The 9,681-nt window shown below is 43.0% G+C and overlaps 1 pseudogene; it reads left to right on the forward strand.

Annotated features, from left to right (window-relative positions):
• Positions 1–9,283, forward strand: part of LOC132529935 (small ribosomal subunit protein eS10-like) — a 121,082-nt pseudogene extending 111,799 nt beyond the window's left edge.
• The last annotated feature ends 398 nt before the right edge of the window (positions 9,284–9,681 follow it).

Below are 9,681 nucleotides of genomic sequence, written 5' to 3' on the forward strand. Positions count from 1 at the left end.
CTAGGCCATTTTACAACTCTGTATGTTGTAGCAAAGCAATAGCAATGTAAATAATTCTTGACTATAGGCATGCAAATAAATTCTATCTGGTGGAGGAGCAGCACTACCCCACTGTGAAAAAGTCAGTTTTGTATACACTTGTAAGTTCATTTCAGTATTCCTGATCCATACATATGTCTATTCTTTGGATTCTCCTTTTGAACCGGTTGTAACATCTGCCCGGTGAAAAAGTCAGTTTTGTATACACTTGTAAGTTCATTTCAGTATTCCTGATCCATACATATGTCTATTCTTTGGATTCTCCTTTTGAACCGGTTGTAACATCTGCCCGGTTCCATCAGTAAATAATGAGTTAAATAAAATCTTTACCATGTATTCATTTGATATCTGAGTGAAAGTCAGGATTTTACCATTTTGAAAATTATCCTCTTAACAGTTTTGAAGGTCTTCATGAGATGCCCAATGGATTCACCCGACAGAGCTGGTTGAACTTCGCTTACTGTTTTTCTAATTTTAATTGTATCTCTACTAATTTTGTGTTCTGATTTGTTTATGGCCAATTAGTGTTTCCCCACTGGTGAGAGCAATGACTGGGAATTTGATTTATGGTCTGACTATTTAGTAATTTCTGTAAAGGGATTATTGGATTATAAAGATCTGTAGACATGTGTTCGTTTTTTTATGTTTGTTTATATGTCTATTTGACTATTTTGAGCTAAATCAAAGGTGAGAGAGAAAGAAATTTGAAGAGGCTACACTGCTGGCTTTGGAGACATGGTAAAAGGCTGCAAGCCAAGGAACACAGGTGGCCTCTAGAAGCTGGAAAAGGCAAATAAGTGTATTTGCTCCTAGAGCTTCCAGAATGAATGCAGCCCCTTTATTTTACCCCTTTTCAGACCTCAGACCTTCAGAAGATAGTAAATATGTGTTATTTTAAGTCACTAAGTTTGTGGTAGTTTGTTACAGCAGCAATAGGGAACTAATACAGATTCTTTACCAATATGTCCTCCTTTCACCAGGATATAATAGTGAGGAGAAAGGATACTTGGGAGGAGCTGTTATAACAAAGAATCCATCAGAGGAAACTGAGAGTTCAACATGCAGTAGCTTTTCATTTGCTAAGTTGTGATAATCTCTCATTGATTGAGCTGTTGCCAGGCAAGGAGAAATTCTTCCTTCCTCCTGCTGGGGAGTAAAATAGTACCCTTCTTCCTGTTGGAGTTGCAAGGAATATCTTTTCCTGCTGGGTCTGCAATTGGGGTCAAGTGCTAGAGCGTGAGATCTCCCCTTTCTGGTCTTCCAACTCCATTTTAAATGAAGTTTCTATTCATTAAATTTCACACTGCCATCTGAAGCCTGTCAGTCTCACCTCTCCTCCTGGCTGCCTTTTCCACTTTTTCTGTTTATAAGTAGTGTCCTGACTGGACTGCCCACCAAGTTCCTCTTTCTGGTCCAAGGATTACCAGGATGCTGCACACACCCTGAGAGGAAGGAAGTCCTTCCTGAACTAGCGCTCCAGCTGTGCACATCCCAAAAGATGTCTTCCTCCAACTGTGTCCTTGCGATATTGTGATATAATAAGAAATATATATTTGGTCTTCCTCCCCAGTTTCTGGTACAGAGCTCCTAAAATCCTTGTAATTTCCTAAGTGATAAGAGCTGAAAGGAACATCTTTTGTTATAGTATTTAGTTTTTGTCCCCAGTTTCTGAAATAGCTCTAGAACAATAAAGGTGGAAGGAGTATATTTTGTTATTCATAACAAGCCCCTTCCAACCAGAAAAAAGTTTATGTGAATGAAGTGATTTTTGAAAAGTCCCTAAGGATGGGGGCTTTTTGCCAGGGAAACCAACCATGTGATTAGAGGGTTGGAACTTTCAGCCCCACCTCCCCAGCTTGAGGGAGGGGAGAGGAGCTGGAGATTGAGTTAATCACTAGTGGCCAATGATTTAGTCAATCGTGCCTACCTAATCGTGCCTCCAAAGGGATTTGGAGAGCATCCAGGTTGGTGAACCCATCCACATGCTGGGAGGGTGGCATGCCTGGAGAAGGCTTGGAAGCTCTCTGCCCCTTCCTACACACCTTGCCTTGTGCAGCTCTTCCATTTGGAGGTTCCTGGGTTGTATCTTTTTTATTTTTTTAATAGTTGATTTACAATGCTTTTTTTACTTTCAGGTATAGAGCAAAGTGATTCAGTTCTTTCACAGATTCTTTTCCATTATAGTTTATTACAAGATATTGACTTGTAAAGTTAACATCAACTTTGCCAACCACCTTGACTTTTATGTCCCACCTCTACATTTTTCTTCACTGTTTACTGAGCACCTACTGTGTGCTGCTTAATGCAGGGGACACAACTAAATTGTCCTCCTTAGTCCTGCTTAGAACATCCAGCTCACAACAGCCCCATTTTTGGGGGGTGGGGCACACCACGCAGCTTGTGGGATCTTAGTTCCCCGACCAGGGATTGAACCCCTGCCCTCGGCAGTGAAAGCACTGAGTCTTAACCACTGGACCACCGGGGAATTCCCTGTGCTATACAGTAAGATTTTGTTCTTTGTGTGAGTTGTATCTTTTAGAATAAAGTAATAAACATGTTTCCCCGAGTTCTGTAAGCTGTTTTAGCAAATTATTGAACCCGAGGAAAGAGTCATGGACACCTCCAGTTTGTTGCCAAGTAGGACATGAGTTGTGGGTAACCTATGGACCTACTGCTTGGGATCGGCATCTGAACTGGGGACATCTTCTGGGACTGAGCCCTTACCCTGTGGGTTCTCATGCTACCTCCAGGCAGATAGTGTCAGAATTGAATTGAATTATAAGACACCCAGTTGGTGTCTGCGGAGAATTGGAGAATAGCTTGGTGTGGAAAACCCACTGGTTTGATGTCATAAGTGTTGTGAGTAAAAAGAGAAATGAAGTTTTCTCTTTCATTCCTTCTTCCCTCCCTCAACCCTAGAAAATAAGGCAGTCCTTTAGAACTGTCCCTTTAGACTCACAGACAAAACAGGAATATTTCCTTATTATACATTGCTATGGTTTCTGGTCTTCATACAATATGCATGGATTTTGTTTATAGGTGGGGGGAAGCTATTTTTATTTAAAAACAAGAAAGAAAAAGTTATGAGACAGCAATCCCAGTTTTATTTAAAAAAAGAAAAAAAACTGTGTGTGTATAAGAAGACACTGGCATTTATGGTAGACATTGCCAGTGATAGGATTACAGCTCATTTTAATGGTTCACTTTCATCGTTTTCCAATTTATTACAAAAATAATTTTTTAAATTATCTTCATATTTTGTATTTTTTCATGGCTCCTCAACGATCCACCAAACTGTAAGGAAATCATGCGTGAGAAGCATGCAAGTCAGATTGACTTGTCTGGGGACCAGAAGCACATCAAATAATCCTAAAAACACTTATCAGAGGTGCAAAAATAAAGAACTAAGGATCTGGACCCAAAGCCAGGCGATGCAGCTGTGTTCCCAGTACATTAAGTAGCACCTGACACACAGATGGTGCTGAGTAAATGAACAAGAACTCTGCGTGGCCTCTATTATGCCAAAGTTATCCTCTATGACACTGTGCATGGATTTTCCTCTCTTTTTGGTCCATTCTGTGGGCCTCTAGAGAAGGAAACCTCTCTCCCTCTTTCCTCTACCAGGTAGGACTTGGCATGTCCGAGGAAGCACAAAATGTTTTCATTCTTGAAAAGAGTGTTGGAAACTGTGTACACTTCATGGTCAGTTAGACTTGGCCCCAAATCTCAGCTTCCCCCTTTCAATTGAGGTCCGCTATCTATGGAGCATCTGCATATATCTATGCACACAAACACACTAGGATTACAGAGGAGCTTACCACCTAGCTATGCAGTTCTCAGGGGTACTGTTTTCTCTTCTGTCAAATGAAGCTGGTAATTACTAGGCAGGGTTGCCTGGAGTATTAAATGAGACAGTGCTCAGAAAGCACCTAGATGCTTGGCAAACATTAGCTGCTGTTGTTGTTATTATTGTGTTGAATTGGATTTAAAGATAAATGACTGTCCTATAATGTTTTCGGAAATCAACAAATGTCTGAGCCCCTATATGTCTATGCCAGGCACTGCACTAGGTAGGAACTTTTAGGATTAGGAAGGTGGGTACTATGCTCCTAGAAATCATTATCCATATCTTTACAAAGGTAATCATGTTTTCCTTGGTGACACCAGTCTGGGGATAAAAATTGTCAAAAGTACAGTCCTAGAGCTGTATTTCTTAGGTTCTGCCCAACCTATCTGATCATAGGGACCCCAAGTCTTCTCAAATTCCATTAAAGTCAGTGTGTCACCTTTGCTGGCCGATGCGTCCTCTCATCCTGGCATGTAGTACCACTCTTGCTGGCAAAAGTAGAGCTGATGAAACCAAAACCATGCAACTCAGACTGGGACTTGAACCCACGGTCTTTTAATTGAGATCACACACCTGGTCTCAGGACTTAATGAAGCTCAGGTTCTTGATGTCTTGTTGCAGAAAGAATTCAGTGAGAGACAAAGTGATAGGTAAGAAGTGGATTTATTTACAGAGAAACATACTCCACAGATAGAGTGTGGGCCATCTCAGAAGGTGAGAGGCCTGAAATATGTCATGGTTAGTTTTTATGGGCTGAGTAATTGCATAGGCTAGTGAGTGGGAGGATTATTCCAACTATTTGGGGGGAAGGGACAGAGATGTCCAGGAACTGGGTCACTGTCCACTTTTGGACCTTTTATGGTTGGCCTTAGAACTGTCATGGCACTGGTGGGTGTGTCATTTATCATATGCTAACGTATTACAATGAGCATATAATGAGGCTCAAGGTCTACTGGAAGTCAAATCTTCTGCCATTTTGGACCTAGTTGGTTCTAACCAGTTTTTGTCATGTCCTATGGCTATGTCATTCTTTTAAAGGTTGTGCTGTGCTCCCTTCCCTCTTGTTTCATTGACACCAGATGAGGTCTCCAATCCTTCTTCCTGGGTCTAGTTGCTTTCTAGACACTTTCCCTGTACCATCTATCTTTCTACTGGGATTAGGTCCAGACAAGAGCATGAGAATCCCCACATGAATGTCTCACTGGAGTGAATACAGTGAGGCTTCATCTGTGAGGAGGAACCACAGTAGAACAGCCATTCTCCTCCAACAGCTTATAGAGTTGCTAACAGAACTGTTTTTGTTTTCATCTCTCCTCTCCTCAGGACTCTTTCAACAGTCCTGATGAGGAGACCATGGCGAACAACACAGTCCCCACTGTAGGGGAGCAGAAATTACCACTGTGAAACATGTCTCTTTGGCATATTAATTGTTCTAAGCTGTTATTTTCTGAGAAACAGCAAACTTGGGAAGAGCTCTAGAAACCAAGTAGGAGTTGCTCTTTTGTAGGAAACTTTTACATTTGTAAAGAAAATCTTCATCTGTAAGGGTGTCTCCCTCTCTGTGCCTGGAAGAAGAGGATGATAAAATCTCTAGAAACAGTTATCAGTGGAGAAGGCAAAGACTTTAACCTGCATCACAATCACCCTTGTCTTACTGTGCTTTTCCTGGTAATCTCCCATAACTGACTCTCCCTACCATCAACCCCTCTTTTGTCTTTAGCTGAGATTGGTATTTAAGGTAAAAGCTTGGATCATTTTAGCAAGTTACTTGGATTTTCTGTGTTTCCATGTATACATGTTATTAAACTTTGTTTCATTTTCTCCTGTTAATCTGTCTTATGTCAATTTTAGTTCTTAAACCAGAAAAACCTAGAAGGGTAGAGGAATATTTCTTCCTCCCAGACCCTGCTTTCCTCTGGGCTGATAACATGGCTCTCTCTGCCTGACTTCACTTCCCCCAGAGGCCTCCTTTGTTCTTCCTTTGATCCTTTCCTGGACAGAAGTTCCTACCAAACCTCTAGACACACCCCACTCCTGAGTCCTTAGACTCTCAAGATGGAACCCCTGCTGCACAGTAACTGAAATACAGGCAGAGCAAAAACTATGCTATTTTTAAAATCACATCTCAGTAACTAAGCCCTAGACCCTTTAACTGTACCCCAGGTAATGTGATTTCAAGACCCTTTAGTTCTTGGGTCATCCTCTCAGGACACTTTATAATGTGTCAATTGTTTAAAAAATTACTCGTACCTTTGTTAAAATGTTAAGGAAGACTTTATTCAAGACTATTGGAGGGCTTCCCTGGTGGCGCAGTGGTTGAGTCCGCCTGCCAATGCAGGGACACGGGTTTGATCCCCGGTCCAGGAAGATCCCACATGCCGCAGAGCAACTAAGCCCGAGCGCCACAGCTACTGAGTCTGTGCTCTAGACCCCATGAGCCACAACTACTGAGCCTACATCCCACAACTACTGAAGCCCGTGTGCCTAGATCCTGTGCTCTGCAACAAGAGAAGCCACCGCGACGAGAAGCCCCCAAACCACATCGAAAAGTAGGCCCTGCTCGCCGCAACTAGAGAAAGCCCATGTGCAGCAACGAAGACCAAATGCAGACAAAAATTTAAAAAAAAAAAAAAAAAGTCTATTGCAGTCAAAGTACTGTAATAGGGGAGAAAGATTCAGCTCATCTCCAAATACAACCAAGATAGTTGGGGATTTATAGCCAGTGAGCTGAGTGAGGAGTCAGTGGATGGAAAATTACTAGGAGGCAACATCAAGGGTAGAAGGAGTCTAAGTAAACTGACTTAGCAGGATTCTTGCTACAACTGGGCTAGGTAGGCTGAAGATAAGACATGGGCCAAGGTCAAGACCTAGTTGAAAATAGGTCTTAGAGGAGCCTAAGTTTGGTCAAGGAGAGAATCTTTGTTACAATATTGCCTGTTTTAAAATGTGGGTGCTGCAGGAATTCCCTGGTGGTCCCATGGGTAGGGCCTGGGTTCGATCCCTTGTCAGGGAACTAAGATCCCACAAGCTGCACAGTGGCCAAAAATAAATAAAATAAAATAAAATGTGAGTGCTGAAACTGAAAAATGTAACACAGACATGATCTGATCAGTGCATGGTCTAGAAGTGTTCTGTACTTTCTTGATATGAATGCTAAATTTCTGTAATGTCTAAGGTTGATGTGAGATTGTTGGGTAGCCACAGAATCCCATTATATGGTTGGCTCATAATTAAGATTGCAGGCAACCAAAACATCAGGTGTTTACTCACAAGAATTCTCTCTTTTCAATCTTTCCATCATCGTACTACTAATGCTGAAAACTTGGCCTCTGTGCATCAGTACAGAATCAAATCTCGGAGTTTTGGGTGAAGTAGAAAAGAATAGCTTTATTGCTTTGACAGGCAAAGGGGGACACAGTTGGCTCATACCCTGAAAAACTGTCCCAACCTGGGAGGATTTGATGAGTTTGATAGCAATGGTTCAAGGGCAGAGGAGTTGCTGATTAAAAAATCAGGGTGTGTGCAGGGCCTGCACTCTTTTAATCTGGTCTCAGGTGGTCTCCTGATAATCTTCTCTAGGTTATCAAACTGTGATCTTCTCTGGAATGAAGAATGCTAACATCTTCCATTTGTTGGGGGTTTTAGTTCTGTAAAGAGCTCAAAGATATTGTTATGTGTATCCCTTCAAGGGGAACCAGGACCTTGCCCCAAGGCTGCACTTATTGTTTCTTGGCTGCTCCTCCCTTGTCTCTGCATCCCCTCCCTTCCCTGATTAGCAACTGTTCAAATCTGCCCTTTGGAACTCAGGGAAGGTCATGGAGGCTAGAGTCTATTCCCTACAAACAAGAAACAGGGAACACGGAAAGACTTCTGTGCCCAGGAGCCCCAGGGTCCTGCTAGGTTTCACTACCCAAATAATCTTGCTCAAATATAGACCTGAGCGTTTTCCAGCTCCAGCCCTGGAGGGTACAGAATCAAGATCTTGATGCCCAAGGAGAACCAGATTGCCTCATATTGACTCATTTTTAAGGAGGGACTGATGGTGGCCAAGAATGATATCCACACGCCTAAACACCCTGTGGGGGAGGAAGACATTTTCCTCTACCCTTCTAGGTTCTCTTGACTGGTCTAGGGATTAAACTGACATGAGACAAATTAACAGGAGAAAATCAAAGTTTAGTAACATGTACACATGGGAGAAACCCAGGAAAACTGAGTAACTCACCAAAATGGCCAAAGCCCTCATCTTGAATACCACTATCAGCTAAAGACAAAAGAGGATGTTGAGGGTGGGGAGAGTCAGTGATGGAAGGTTATCAGGGAAAGTAAGTAAACAAGGGTGAGTGTGATGCAGATTTAAGTCATTGCCTTCTCCATTGATAAGTGTTTCCAGGGATCATGGTCATCCTTCTCTTCCAGCAAGGAGGGAGACACCCTTGTAAGGTCAGATCTTAACAAACCGCACCACGAAACAGGGGAAAGCTTCAAGTGAGCTTTATTAGGGAGCGCTCCCGGGCGAGGTTCACTGGTCCGAGAGAAAGGGGCCAGAGAAGTCGCACCCGGGCGAGGGTTGGGCAAGATTTTATAGGGGAAGAAGGGAAAGGGGTGTGGTGAATCTGGGAGGGTGCAGGGTATTCCTTATTTGGTGGTCTTTTCGGGTATCCTGGGGGACCGTTAGTCCCGCCCCTCAAAAGGCGGGAAGGCTGGGCTGGGTTCAAAGTCCCTAGGTCAGTTCCTGGAACTGGGTGGTCCGGAATGTCTCCAGGGCAGTTTCTGGAACTGGGTGGTCCGGAGAATTTCTGTCTGATGCAACCTGTGAATCTGATTGTGTTCCCCTGCCTCGGGCCAGGTGGCCTTACAACCCTTACAAATGGAGATGTCCCTTACAAAATGGCAACTCCTACTAGGTTTTCAGAGCCCTTCCCATGTCTGCTGTTTCTCAGAAAATAACCACCTCAAAATAATTAACATACCAAAGAGACATATTTTGGGGTGGCAAATTCTACTCCCCTATAGCCTGGAGCTGGCAGATAAGAATGTGCCCAATCTTCACATTATGAAGGCCATTCACTCTCTCAAATGACAAGGCTATGTGAAAGAACAGTTTGCCTGAAGACATTTCTATTGCTACCTTACCAAGGAGGGTGTCCAGTATCTCTGTGATAACTTCCACCTGCCCCCTGAGCCACAGCTGTCTTGAGACTGGCAGGTCAAGGCCCAAGGGTCTGGAGAGAGAGTGACCTGCAAGACTCACCTGAGGGGTGCCTACAGAGACACCTACAGAGAAGTTCTGTGCCCCCTGGTGTGGACAAGAAAATCAAGGCTGGGGCCGGATCAGCAACCAGATTCCAGTTTAGAGGTGAATTTCATTGTGGATATGGTCAGCTACCTCAGTAAAGTTGGAGGAGATTGTTTTATGTTAAATAAATCTATAGCCAGAAAAATGTGTGTGTGTGTGTGTGTGTGTGTGTGTGTGTGTGTGTATTTATATATATATAACAAGCAGAAACCTGTGGGACCCTTCTGGGTACAAAAGCCCCTGTGTCCCATTTCTTCTTTGTAGAAAAAGGCTTTGGTCCCCTAAGACTCCCTTGAGTTCCAAAGAGCAGACTCAAACAGTTACTAATTAGGGAAGTGAGGAAATGTAGAAACAAAGGAAAAGCAGTCACAAGCAAGTTCAGCAGTAAAACAGTTTTAGTTCCTCCTCAAGGGATATACATAACAATCTGATGCATATCTTCGGGTTGTTATGCAGAAAGTAAGACCCCCCCCACCCAGGTAGAGAATGGTGACTA

Source organism: Lagenorhynchus albirostris, chromosome 11 (assembly GCF_949774975.1).
Source record: "Lagenorhynchus albirostris chromosome 11, mLagAlb1.1, whole genome shotgun sequence".
In the NCBI taxonomy this organism is placed as follows: Eukaryota; Metazoa; Chordata; class Mammalia; order Artiodactyla; family Delphinidae; genus Lagenorhynchus; species Lagenorhynchus albirostris.